Below are 14049 nucleotides of genomic sequence, written 5' to 3'. Positions count from 1 at the left end.
GACACAGAAATATCAGACGTTTGTGTGGCATGCATGGGAGAAACCGCCGGGCTGGACCGCCGCAGGTTGGTTTTACTAGATATTATGGAATAGGCGGGTCACATTTCTCATTGGTCAGCTTCACATCAACGCACTTGTCTTTTACGACAGCTGGTATTTTCCTTAGAGATAAGCCTTGGTGACTGTTTTACCCATTCTCCCCTGGGGTGTTACCCCCCCTCCCTGAGGCAAACATTCTTTGGTCCATCTTTACGACACCTTCACAAACAAATGCAGTTTGTCACACATCGTTTTTCTCTTAGACTAATGATGCAGATAATATATCACTATTATGCAGATAAAATACATCACAGAAATATAATCATATATTTACATTTTATCACAACTTAAAAGTCAGCGACTCCCGCAGCCGTCTTATCTTAATGACTTATCTAAGTCATATGCGACTCCAGCAGTCGTCTTTTTACGCTCCCAAAGCATCTCCTTTAATCTCTTTCATATCCTCTCTGTCTAACCTTTATGTCACCTACGTCTGTTACTTTATATTGTTCTTGCACCACTTTAGTCTAAATTTGGATAGATTATCCATCCATCCATCCATTTTCTGCCGCTTATCCGGGGCCGGGTCGTGGGGGCAGCAGTCTGAGCAGGGACTCCCAGACACTTCCTCCAACTCCTCCGGGGGGATCCCGAGGCGTTCCCAGGCCAGCCGAGAGACATAGTCTCTCCAGCGTGTCTTGGGTCTTCCCCGGGGCCTCTTCCCGGTGGGACATGCCTGAAACACCTCCCGATGGAGGCGCCCAGGAGGCATCCGGAACAGATGCCCGAGCCACCTCAGCTGGCTCCTCTCGACGTGGAGGAGCAGCGGCTCTACTCCGAGTTCCCCCCGTGTGGCCGAGCTCCTCACCTTATCTCTAAGGGAGCGCCCAGCCACACGGCGGAGGAAACTCATTTCGACCGCTTGTATCCGCGATCTTGTTCTTTCGGTCACTACCCAAAGCTCATGACCATAGGTGAGGGTAGGAACGTAGACCGACCAGTAAATAGAGAGCTTTGCCTTTCGGCTCAGCTCCCTCTTTACCACAAAGCTGCAGTGATGCAGCGACTGCATCACCCCAAAGGACACCCTGAGGGACACGGTCGAAAGTCTTCTCCAGATCCACAAAGCACATGTGGACTGGTTGGGCAAACTCCCATGAACCCTCGAGCACCCGATGGAGGGTATAGAGCTGGTCCAGTGTTCCACGACCGGGACGAAAACCACTCTGCTCCTCCTGAATCCGAGGTTCGACTATCGGTACCTCAAGGTACTCCAGTACCTTGGAATAGACCTTACCCGGGAGGCTGAGGAGTGTGATCCCTCTGTAGTTGGAACACACCCTCCGGTCCCCCTTCTTGAACAGAGGGACCACCACCCCGGTCTGCCAGTCCAGAGGCACGGTCCCCGACCACCACGCGATGTTGCAGAGACCAAGTCAACCAAGACAGTTCTTGGCCCCTGCCGTCGACTGCCGCCCAGATCTCTCTGCACCGGCCCCTTATGGGTGTTGGGCCCACGGGAGGGCGTCCCCATGTCGCTCCTTCGGGCTGTGCCCGGCCGGGCCCCGTGGGGTAAGACCCGGCCACCAGGCGCTCGCCATCGAGCACCCATCCCAGGCCTGGCTCCAGGATGGGGCCCCGGTGACGCCGATCCGGGCGACGTAAACGGTCTTGTTTTTGTTGTCATCATAAGAGGCTTCTGAACTGATCTTTGTCTGACCCGTCACCTAGGACCTGTTTGCCTTGGGAGACCCTACCAGGGGCTTGAAGCCCCCGACAACATAGCTCCCGGGATCGTTCGGGCGCTCAAACCCTTTCACCACGTTAAGGTGTCGGTTCAAGGAGAGGTGGATAGATTATCTTTAACAAATTTACACAATAATGTCCAGCAGACCTCAGTGTGACCGCGTAGAAATACATTTTATTCTGTTCAATTTGGACAACTTCGGTACATATACAACAGGTGTTGTCCTTACCTTTTAGTTAGTTCATGTACAACTTTCTACGCGACACTCCTTGGCCCACGAACCGCGAGGACGATAAGTGCTCGTCCGATGATCGTCGAGTTTTCCGCAGTTAGTCCCAATCTTTCATCACGTCTTTCATGCTCGTTTATGAAAGAAGGGGTAAGAATCAGAAAGTAAAAATCAATCAGATGTTTAATCCCTACCATGTACAAGAATAATACAGATAGCAGAGCGCTTACCAAATCTGTCCCTATGCAAATATGACCCACCCCTTACACGGGCGTAGTCCGGACGCGCCGAAATCCCTACTCTGCGTTATATTTATAACATTCAGATATTAGGCATAATATGACGATTGACGCCTCCTTTCAGTATTCCTCCATGAGCTCTTTCGCACGTCCGTGGCCTTGAAGTCTGCTGTTCCGGGAAGGTGTCCGTCCTTATCAGAGAATGTCTCAAAAGGAGCAGTGAGTGTCTCAAATGGAACAATGGACTATGTGTTGTGTGTATAAGGAGTTAACCGAAGAGTAACACAATCTAAAATGAATATAGTTGGTTATACAATAGTAATGGTTAACATATTTAGATTTCCCTTCACAACCAAGATTTAAATGACTGGCAGGTCAGCCACATGCTCATTTTTCTCATTAAAGGTAGGGTCCAGGACCCTATAAGTAAAAGACATTTCTCCCCCTAAAAAGCCACTTGTTTTCTGAAGCTGTGGACTTTTTTTCTGGAAAAGTAGGCCTTCATTTTTTTGGGCTGGGACCTCCTTATTTTAAGAACAAAGATGAGAGAATGTTAAGTCGATGCTCTGTTTGCACATTTTAGTTTTTATAAGTTATTTAAGAGAACTATTAGTTATTCCACTTTGCACTTTTAAAAAAAATGTATTCTGAGGTTTCTGTTTTCTTTAATCTGTAATAAAGGTCTTAAATTGATTTGCCTGGGACTACTTTTATTTATGGTAAAATAGTTATGCGCCCAGTTAATTTCCTGCATTGGGAATTAACAATAAGTATAGTTCAAACCAGATGAAAATGTCGACACAAGCTGGACTTCGGTTTGGACCTTCTACTTGAACAAAATGTAATAACTGGACCTGAGTGACTTTTAATTGAATACCCCTGTTCTAGAGCAACATTGTGGTCTGCATTTGCGTTAAAGTCCGATAACAAGTACAGGTCATCAGTACCTGCGCCTTCCTTCTAAACTAAAGGTTTACCTCAGGGCTCAGTCTTTGGACCAGTTTTGTTCTTGATATCTGTGTTAATAATGCCATATGAACCATCTCGGACTCTGAGGACCTCAGGGACCGGCCTCCTGCTGGTGCCAGAGTCAGGACTAAACATGGGGAATCTACTTTTCAGTTTTATGCAGCTAAAATCTGAACAGTCTTCCTGAAGATGTGAGACAGGCTTCTACTGATGGGTGTTTTCATCATTTGAGTATGTATCCTTTAAAATGGAGCTAAAACGGTCTCCATCCATTCTCTTCATTGTTTTATACAAGCCTCCCCAGCACTGCCAAAGTTTTATTGATGATTTTACTGAGATGCTTTCAGTCGTATGCACAGACTTTGATGGTTTGGTCATTACAGGTGATTTCAATGTGCATGTTGATAATATTTGTGACAGAAACGCTAAAGAGCTTGATGCTGTCCTTGAAACCTTCAGTCTTACTCAGCATGTGAGAGGCCCCACCCACAGCAAAGGACACACTCTAGATCTCATAATTACAAAGGGGGTAAATATTTCAAATGTTAATGTGATCGATGTTGCTCTGTCTGATCATTTCTGTGTCTTCTTTGACCTGTCTGTTTCTCCCCAACCTCCGGTTGGTCCTGCAGTTGTTCAGAGGAGACACATAAGTGATGGCACAGGTGCACTGTTTATGGAAATGATAAACTTTGAAAATGTCTCATGTTCTAATGTAAATGATTTGTTGAACTCTGTTACATCTAGTGTTTTGAATGTTCTGGACACCATCGCCCCTATAAAGGCTAAAATGGTTAAAAATAAGCAGAAGGCGCCGTGGAGAAATGATGATTCGGTCAGGGCACAGAAAAGGGAGTGCCGCAGGGCCGAACGGAAATGGCGCAAGTCAAAGCTCCAGGTTCAAAAAGAGATTTACAAAGAAAAGCTGAACATGTACAACCTAATCTTATGTAGAACTAGGGAAAGATATTTTTCTGAAATAATTGGAAGCTGCAGTAACAACTCGCGTGTCCTGTTTGCCACAGTAAACAGATTAACAAACCCTCCAGCTCAGCTGCCGTTAGAACTCATTTCCACATCCAAGTGTAATGAGTTTGCATTATTCTTTAATGACAAAGTTCAGGGCATTAAAAATGCTATAAATCCCACAATGCAAAAAATTACCCTAAAACCACCAAGACACTTAGAGCTAACTCACTTTGCACCAGTAACTGACAAAACAGTCCATGAGATCATCACCAGTCTGAGTTCATCTACATGCTGCCTTGATGTGTTACCCACCAGATTTCTAAAGTCTGTGCTGAACAGTTTGTTAGCACCATTCACTCACATAGTTAACATGTCGCTTCAATCTGGAACATTCCCAATGTCTTTGAAAACTGCGGTCATAAAGCCTCTCCTAAAGAAGAGCAGTGTTGATGCCGCAGTACTGAGTCATTACCGGCCCATCTCTAATCTGCCATTTTTGGGCAAAGTCCTTGAAAAGGTTGTTTACCAACAGCTCACAGATTTCCTCTTAATAAACAACTCATTTGATGTTTTTCAGTCAGGTTTTAGACCTCATCACAGCACTGAGACTGCTCTTGTCAAGGTGACAAATGACATCCGCCTGAACACTGACACGGGCAAAGCCTCAGTCTTAATTCTGTTAGATCTGAGTGCTGCTTTTGACACTGTCGATCATGGGGTCCTCTTACAGAGACTAGAGGACTGGGTGGGCATCACTGGCACTGCCCTAAACTGGTTAAGGTCCTATCTGGAAGACAGGAAGTACTTTGTTGAAATTGGTAGCTGTGTCTCAGACCACATGACCCTGACCTGTGGAGTGCCCCAAGGGTCAGTCCTGGGTCCCCTTCTGTTCAACCTCTACTTGCTGCCGTTAGGTCAGTTGATACGCAGTGAAAATGTGTCCTATCACAATTATGCAGACGACACTCAGATCTATGTTTCACTATCGGCAGGTGACTATGGACCAGTAGATTCACTCTGTCACTGCATCCAACAGATCAGTGTGTGGATGCAAAACAACTTTCTCCAGCTGAACTCAGACAAGACTGAAATAATCGTTTTTGGCCCACAGAAACAAAGAGAAAGTGTTAGCGGTCACCTCCAGAGTCTCTCTCTAAAACCTACAAACCAAATTAGAAATCTGGGGGTAATAATGGACTCAGACTTGAACTTTAATAGCCACGTCAAATCAATAACATCAGCAGCTTTTTACCATCTAAAAAACATTGCCAAAATCAAAAATATAGTGTCAAAACCAGATTTAGAGAGACTTATCCATGCGTTTGTCTCCAGTAGATTAGACTACTGTAACGGCCTGCTCACTGGCCTCTCCAAACGAGCTGTAAAACAGCTGCAGTACATCCAGAACGCTGCTGCTCGCGTCCTGACTAGAACCAGGAAGTATGATCACATTAGTCCTGTTCTCAGGTCTCTGCACTGGCTCCTGTGGCTCAGAGAATAGACTTTAAAGCAGCTCTGCTTGTGTATAAGTCTCTCCATGGCCTAGCACCAAAGTACATCTTGGATATGTTAGTGCCATATGAACCATCTCGGACTCTGAGGACCTCAGGGACCGGCCTCTTGCTGGTGCCCAGAGTCAGGACAAAACATGGGGAATCTGCGTTTCAGTTTTATGCAGCTAAAATCTGGAACAGTCTTCCTGAAGATGTGAGACAGGCGTCTTCTCTGACAATGTTCAAATCTAAGCTAAAAACAGTTTTGTTTAGCTGCGCATATGACTGAAAGGATTTTTTCTTTGCACTCTTCTCTTTTGTTTGTGATTTTATTAGTTTAGAAAATCAGTTGGATTGATAATTTTTAATTTAGTTAATTTTATTGTATTTCTGTTTCTGTCATTTCTTTGTGATTTGAATGCATTTTTCCTGCTGTGAAGCACTTTGAATTGCCTTGTGTATGAAATGTGCTCTACAAATAAACTTGCCTTGCCTTGCCTTACTCTGACAATGTTCAAATCTAAGCTAAAAACAGTTTTGTTAAGCTGCGCATATGACTGAAAGGATTTTTATTTGCACTCTTCTCTTTTGTTTGTGATTTCATTAGTTTAGACAATCAGTTGGACTGATTTAAAAGGGAGTTGGACTCCGAAACACGTTGGACGTGTAAAAGTACGTACAATCAGTTGGACTGATTTAAAAGGAAGTTAGACTCTGAAACACGTTGGACGTGTAAAAGTACGTACAATCAGTTGGACTGATTTAAAAAGGATTTAAAAAGGAGTAGGACTCCGAAAACACGTTACCCTTTGTAGTTAAGTGTTTTTTTTTATTACATTTTTTATGTAGTTAATTTTATTGTATTTCTGTTTCTGTAATTTCTTTGTGATTTTAATTTTAATTTTTCCTGTGTGAAGCACTTTGAATTGCCTTGTGTATGAAAAGTGCTCTACAAATAAACTTGCCTTGCCTAATATGTGTGGAAATACGCCAAATGCTTCTGAAATTCTACACTTTTGCCACTGTTCAATCTTGTCGGTGAAATTAATTTTGAACGCGGGCAAAACTAAACGTGTGGTGGTGTTTTCTGATCAAAGTGAGAGAATATCCCTGCGATAACGACGCATGTGCGAGGGGAGCAAAACTGAACAGGTTCACAGTTACAAATGTGTCTGTATGTGTCTCATGGTTGAATAAAGGTGAAATAAAGGTGAAATAAAAAGCATATTATGTTCCACGGTTGCCGCGACAGGCCAGGGGGGCGGATCACTCGGTTCTCACACATCGCGTTCAGCCCTGAGCTTTCGCCCCGTCTCAGCTCGTCCGGGGTTTTCGCTTGGGTAGCTTCATTTTTCCGCAGGTTTTTGAGCGACAGCTGCGTTTGGGAGCGTGGAAGAGGCCGAGGCCAGAGGGGAGTCGCATCCCAACACGCCCGAGCCTCGTGATTGGACTAGACCGGTGGGAGGGGCTCGGGCTGCGCTCTGATTGGTCGGGACTCACGGGGGCAGAAAGTTGGACGCTTTGGTTCTTTCCGGGGTGAAAGCTTTCGTGTTAAGAGGACAAAAAAAACACAAAAACAAAAGTTCCCTGCTCCTCTTTTCAAAAATAGTGTCACGGCAATTTTCCAAGTAAGATAAGACAAGATACGATAAGATCACCTTAATTAGTCACAGAAGTAATAATTATAATAAGAACAGATAACAGTTTCAGTGACAAATCCTTACGTCCAAAGCCACGCTGAACGTTCCGAGGGTGTTTCTGACGCTCGTGATTGGCGTCTGAAGCCCGGTAGCCCCGCCCACCTCTTCTGTCCGGACCTCAGAAGACTTGCTGCTGCTTTGGATCTTCAACTGCCCTGATGACCATACTGGACTTTCTCACATGTAGCTTGTGGGGACGCATTTTGTCTGCGGGTCAAACTTGGCATTCTATGATTTTTCACAATTTTTGTGGGCAAATGTTAACGTTTGACAATATTTTTTATCATATTTAGGAGAAGATTTGGGTTTGGATTAGGTTTATTTGGGTTTAGATTAGGTTTATGTTTAGGAAGCCTTCATTTAGTTCAAATTTGAGCCTCGGGACATGACAGTTAGGGTACCTCTTCTGTCCCACTATGTGAGTCTATTTTTGTCACTGCAGACGTAAGTAATTTCCTCTACATCAAGAGAATCAAATGTATGAAAATAACAACGAGAGATGGTTTGAAATTGTGTGGACCATGTCTTTAAGGTAATCATCTCCATTGGGTGGAGCAGCGTGACGTGGAGGTCAGATTCACCCTAAAACCGCAGGGGTGTAACATTCAGCCAATAATATTTAAAGTCCATACCACACATCAGGCTGCACATTTCAGTAAAACAAAGGGAATGTGATTGCATTCAAGAGTTTTACTCAACGTTTTCCTCCATTTTGGTAATATTGGTGACATTTTTAATGTCACTTCCTGGTTTGACATGGGCTGAGGGAAGCCCACAACTGTTACTTAGCAACCAGATTGTAAACAAGGGCCAAAGTCAATTTAAATCATACAATAGATATGATTTGACGAATAATGACACCTTTATTTTGTTAAATTATTGTTTAAACTGACATAAAAAGTGTAGTGGCGTAAGTTGCGTGCAAAGATTCTCTGCATCTTTGGTGGAATGGCGCTTTTTGATGACATCACAGAGGGATTCTGATCTACTTCGTAATTTGGCTGCCAACCGCCATTAAAAGCAACACAACAGCAACATTTTCAACTTTTTTTTGTGTATTTTTCTTCTCAAAAAACTTGACTAATGAAAAACTATGATATTTTTATCGGGAAAAAACTCATCAAACAACGTCATAATTAGACAAAAATGAGAACCTTCAAAAGGACTTTAATACAGATAAAAATATGTTTTGTTCTAATGATGAGTTCTTAGGTCTCGTCACTGAGAGACATCATCAGGTTCAACATTTGTGAATTCACCTTTACCTTTAGTCTAGTGTGATTTAAGTGAGATTATGACATCATCACACTCAAACAGGAACACAAACTATTTTTGCCAGAAGTTTCCTCTGCGCCGCCATGAACTGTGTCTGTTCTTCTGCTTATGTTTTACACAGAGCTGTTGATCTCCACAGAAAAGAAAACACAAGCTTCTCAGGCCTCAGAGACCAGGACCAGACCTCAGGACCAGACCTCGGGACCAGAACCAGACCTCTGGACCAGACCTCGGGACCAGAACCAGACCTCTGGACCAGACCTCGGGACCAGAACCAGACCTCTGGACCAGACCTCGGGACCAGAACCAGACCTCTGGACCAAGACCAACACCAGACCTCGGGACCAGAACCAGACCTCAGGACCAAGACCAGCACCAGACCTCGGGACCAGAACCAGACCTCTGGACCAGACCTCGGGACCAGAACCAGACCTCAGGACCAAGACCAGCACCAGACCTCAGGACCAGGACCAGACCTCAGGACCAGACCTCAGGACCAGGACCAGCACCAGACCTCAGGACCAGGACCAGACCTCAGGACCAGAACCAGACCTCAGGACCAGGACCAGCACCAGACCTCAGGACCAGGACCAGACCTCAGGACCAGACCTCAGGACCAGGACCAGCACCAGACCTCAAGACCAGGACCAGACCTCAGGACCAGACCTCAAGACCAGGACCAGGACCAGACCTCAGGACCAGGACTAGACCTCAGGACCAGACCTCAGGAACAGGACCAGACCTGATCCTTAATGTAATGTAATGTAATGCATCTTCTTTCCCTCTCACCGCAGGGTGAACGTTTCTTTCTGATTCTCTTATATAAGCGCTGCATTACTGCGGTTGAGCTGCTTAATAGAGCTTTTAAGATAAGATAAGATAAGATATTCCTTTATTGTCCCACATGGGGAAATTTCATTGGTGCAACGCAGGTAAGAGTGATTTATGGAGAAGTGAAGCGACAGGTGAGGGGCGGGGCAGGGGTGACTGACAGGTGAGTCCTGCTGAACCTGCCTCAGGAAAAACAAAGTCTCAATTCAGCAAAATGCTGAGAGATCAGAAAACATTTCAGTTGATGCTTTAGGGGCAAAAAGCTGCATGTGAAAGAATCTCAGCTCATTAATGTCTTTTTGCACAAGGAGTGTTTGGCCCGAGGGAATTAAGGCAAACTGCAGGTCTCCAGGTTCAACACGACATAACATTACTGTCATTTAGTAGATATTTTGTGTATTAAAGTGGATTTTGAACCCTGTAATTATAAATAGCTCTTAATCTGAGGTCTGTTCTCAGATTTTTTCTTTTTTTCATTCCTTTTTTTTCTCATCTGAGAAAAGGAAACTCTCAGCTGCTGGACATTTAACATGTTAATAAGGCTGTAACTCTTATTTTCAGTCAAAATAAATGTTCTGGGATGAATCAGGCTCAGTTTGTTTCCAGAAAACAGCAACAACAAAAAATACTTTCATATGGATTCCACATTTACTTTATCACAGATCCTTATATCAAGTTTTTACTGAAACCTAGTGTCAGTCAGAGCATCAGCTTTACTTTGTCGTTTATTTAGTAAAGAAACTGTTCCTGTCCGTGAAGCTTGTGACTCTTTTATCAGAGGAACTCAGAACTACAGAGTCTCAAATTCACAAAGACAAAGATTTGTTTCCAAAGGTTCAGAAACAGAGAAACGTTTGAGTTGAGGCTCAGTTTTCGTTTTGGTTTTAGGAAAAAAAGGTGCTAATAAAGTTCTTTGTATTTGAACCGACTCTTTATAAATAGTGCATGTAGGAAACACTTTGGACACGGATTAAATTTGTTCTTTGTTTTACGTAAAGAGCCTAATTGTCTTTATAAAATGTAGCTTTGTTTGGCCCATCCCGGAATGATTGAAGATGGTTCTATTTTTAATGCCTGCAAGAGCTGTTCTCTTTCCTTAGATATTTTAGTGATGCAAGCAAAATAAAAACAACTTTATAGGTAACATCTGTGCAGACTTGTTCGATTTTTTATTCTTATAAATCTTTTGGTCCGGCACGCTACTAGATATTTTAAATGTCTTGATAAATATGACCCAATAACACATTTATTTTGTTGAAAGGTCGTTTAAACTGTGTGTCTTCTTCTTTGGTGTTTTATGGCGACTGGTATCCAAGTGAAGCGTTACATTACCACCAGTCTTTAGACTTTAGACTTTGTACTTTCCTTCAGACTTCATTCTTCAGAAGTATGGCAGCTTGAGCACTATCCTCTTCTTCTGACTACTTATTCTATCAAACAATATTTAATTTTTAATTCCACTTGCAAACTGTTCACCACCTTCTTTTTCTTTTTCTCACTCCTGAGGACCTGTGGACCCAGATGCCCCTCTCTTGGTGAAGTGGTCCCTGCCCCGTATGGACGGTCCCTCATCTGCCTGAAGAATGGGTCCAGCTCGACTCAGACGGTCCCTCATCTGCCTGAAGAGTGGGTCCAGCTCGACTCAGACGGTCCCTCATCTGCCTGAAGAGTGGGTCCAGCTCGACTCAGACGGTCCCTCATCTGCCTGAAGAGTGGGTCCAGCTCGAGTCAGACGGTCCCTCATCTGCCTGAAGAATGGGTCCAGCTCGACTCAGACGGTCCCTCATCTGCCTGAAGTGGCTCCAGCTCCAGTCTCCCTCGCGTCCGTCTGTGAGAGTCAGATCTCTCCTTCACTGGAACTCCTCCAGGTTTCTACTTTTTCCCAAGGAGTTTTTTTGTAGTTTTTCTTGGCCGAGACGGAGAGTCTAAGGACAGAGGACTCTGGGACATTGTCCCTCGCCACCACAGACATTGTTTGACTCCATCGCCACCACAGACATTGTCGATTAATTTCTTATTGTGGCCTTCAGAGGCAACCGTTGTTGTGATTTTGGGCCTTACAAAAATAAATTGAATTGAATTGAATTCCAACCGGCTTTATTCCAGAGCTGACTCTTCTTCATCTTCCTCTCCTTCTTAGGTGTTTGGTGCTTCCGCCGTCCAGCTTTAGTCTTTAGGATTTATTCTTTAGGCTTCATTCCTTTAGACTTTATTCTTTAGGCTTTGATACTTCCATTGTTGTTGTTGCTTGGCCGTTTAAACTGTGTGCCAGTTAAGTGTAAACTGTCTCTGTGTTTTCAAAGGCACCTCGCACATTGATGACATCACTGAGGGATTCTATTTTAGAACTCAGCACTACTTCTTGTCATTTGAAACTTTTTTTTTTTCAAAATGTCTAAAACGGCATCTTCGCAGATGTTAAACGTTAAAAAAAGAAAAAAGTCTTTACCACAGGGACAACAAAACAGGAGAACCTTCATATGCCCTTTAACCAGGAGGTAACGCTGACAGACCTGGACCCTCGACACAGAACAGAAAATCACTGTAAGTGACACTGCAGCTTCCAATTTGAGGTCTTTTTTGTTATTATTCCAGGACCAGGCGGTGCAGAGAAGAAGAATCTGATTTTCCAGCTCTGAAGCATCGAGGCAAAGTGAGAAGTGAACAGTGAAAAGTGTCCAATCTGTACCTAAAGATCAGACACTTTTCCACTGTTCTATTTATGTGTTTCCAGGTGAAAGTTTATATGTTGAGAGAAACTGATAAATCCAATGCAATGCTGAAACTATTAAATGCAATTCCTAAACCAGTTTAGAAATTGAGGCCAGTGTTTGGCGCCCTTTAGTGGATAGTAGAAGGTATAATTAAAACAGTTCTAAATAGAAGAATTGTTTGTGTTTGTGTTTACGGCGTGAGGAGGGACCGAGCTGAGGAGGGAACGAGTTCATTACAGAAACATATATAAACTTAAGTATTTTAACGGGTTTCAATGGGAAAATTAGATCTAAATGTAAAAAAAAAAAATCCAGAATCAAAAATTTCAGTTGCTTTTCTATTAGAAATGAAGGATACTACTGCAAAATTAAAATTTGTGTTAAAGTCTGTAATATATCTGTATATAAAATGAATAACTTTTGTGAGCTCAAAATTTCTGTGAGAATTTGTTCAGTAAAGCCCAGTTACTTCAGATCTGCAGTCTGTGTAAAAGGAAAAAAAGGAATGTTTTTGAGCAACTGTTTTAAGATTTTGTGAGTTCAAATCCTGGCTCCGACAATTTACTGCAAGTCCTCCCTTCTCTCTTATCCCATTTCACACTAAGCTGTCCTGTCTAATAAATCCTACGAACCAAAAAATCCTTTGAAAACAAAAAAGGCAGAGGGGTTTATTTTTAGCACATTATGGAGACATCGTGTCTGCATTTTTTTTAGTGCCCTTTGGGCAAACAAAAATAGGCTACAGAGAGAAAATCACATTGAAAGTTGCCTTCAATTACCAAAAATCAACCGAATTCTTTATCAAGATTACAATTTGTAGCTTTAAAAGTTCTTAATAATAATAATAATAATATTAATAATAATAATAATAATAATTATAATACTACTAATAATAATAATAATCTTTTCTTTTTTTTAAACTCTTGACGTACTTTTATACTTACCGTTATAGTCCTGGTGTAGTCCTGTTATAGTCCCATTTTAGTCTTGTTATAGTCCCGTTTTAGTCCCATTATAGACCCGTTAATATCCCGTCTTAGTCCCATTATAGTCCTGTAATAGTCTTGTTATAGTCCTGTTGTAGTCCTGTAGTCCTGTTGTAGTCCCGTTATAGTCCTGTTATAGTACTGTTATATTCCCGTTATAGTCCTGTTATAGTCCTGTTGTAGTCCTGTTATAGTACTGTTATAGTCCTGTAATAGTCTTGTTGTAGTTCTGTAGTCCTGTTTTGGTCCTGTTATAGTCCTGTTGTAGACCTGGTGTAGTCCTGTTATAGTCTTGTTATAGTCCCGTTATAGTCCCATTATAGACCCGTTAATATCCCGTCTTAGTCCCATTATAGTCCTGTAATAGTCTTGTTATAGTCCTGTTGTAGTCCTGTAGTCCTGTTGAAGTCCCGTTATAGTCCTGTTATAGTACTGTTATATTCCCGTTATAGTCCTGTTATAGTCCTGTTGTAGTCCCGTTATAGTCCTGTTATAGTACTGTTATAGTCCTGTAATAGTCTTGTTGTAGTCCTGTTATAGTCCTGTTGTAGTCCTGTTGTTGACCTGTGCAGCTCCATGTTTGTAATCCTTTTATAATACTGTTATAGTCCCTTTATAGTCCTGTTATAGTCCCATTATAGTCCTGTTTTAGTCCTATTATAGTCCTGTAATAGTCTTGTAATAGTCTTGTTGTAGTCCTGTGCAGCTCCATGTTTGTAGTCCTGTAGTCCTGTTGTAGTCCTGTTATAGTCCTGTTGTAGTCCCGTTAAAGTCCTGTTATAGTCCTGTTATAGTACAGATATATTCCCGTTATAGTCCTGTTATAATCCTGTTGTAGTCCTGAAATAGTCTTGTTGT

Source organism: Eucyclogobius newberryi, unplaced genomic scaffold (genome assembly GCF_026437365.1).
Source record: "Eucyclogobius newberryi isolate DKJ021-1_F unplaced genomic scaffold, fEucNew1.0.hap1 SCAF_13, whole genome shotgun sequence".
NCBI classification, from domain to species: domain Eukaryota; kingdom Metazoa; phylum Chordata; class Actinopteri; order Gobiiformes; family Gobiidae; genus Eucyclogobius; species Eucyclogobius newberryi.
The sequence above is the reverse complement of the archived record's forward strand: the minus strand, read 5'-3'. Positions refer to the sequence as shown.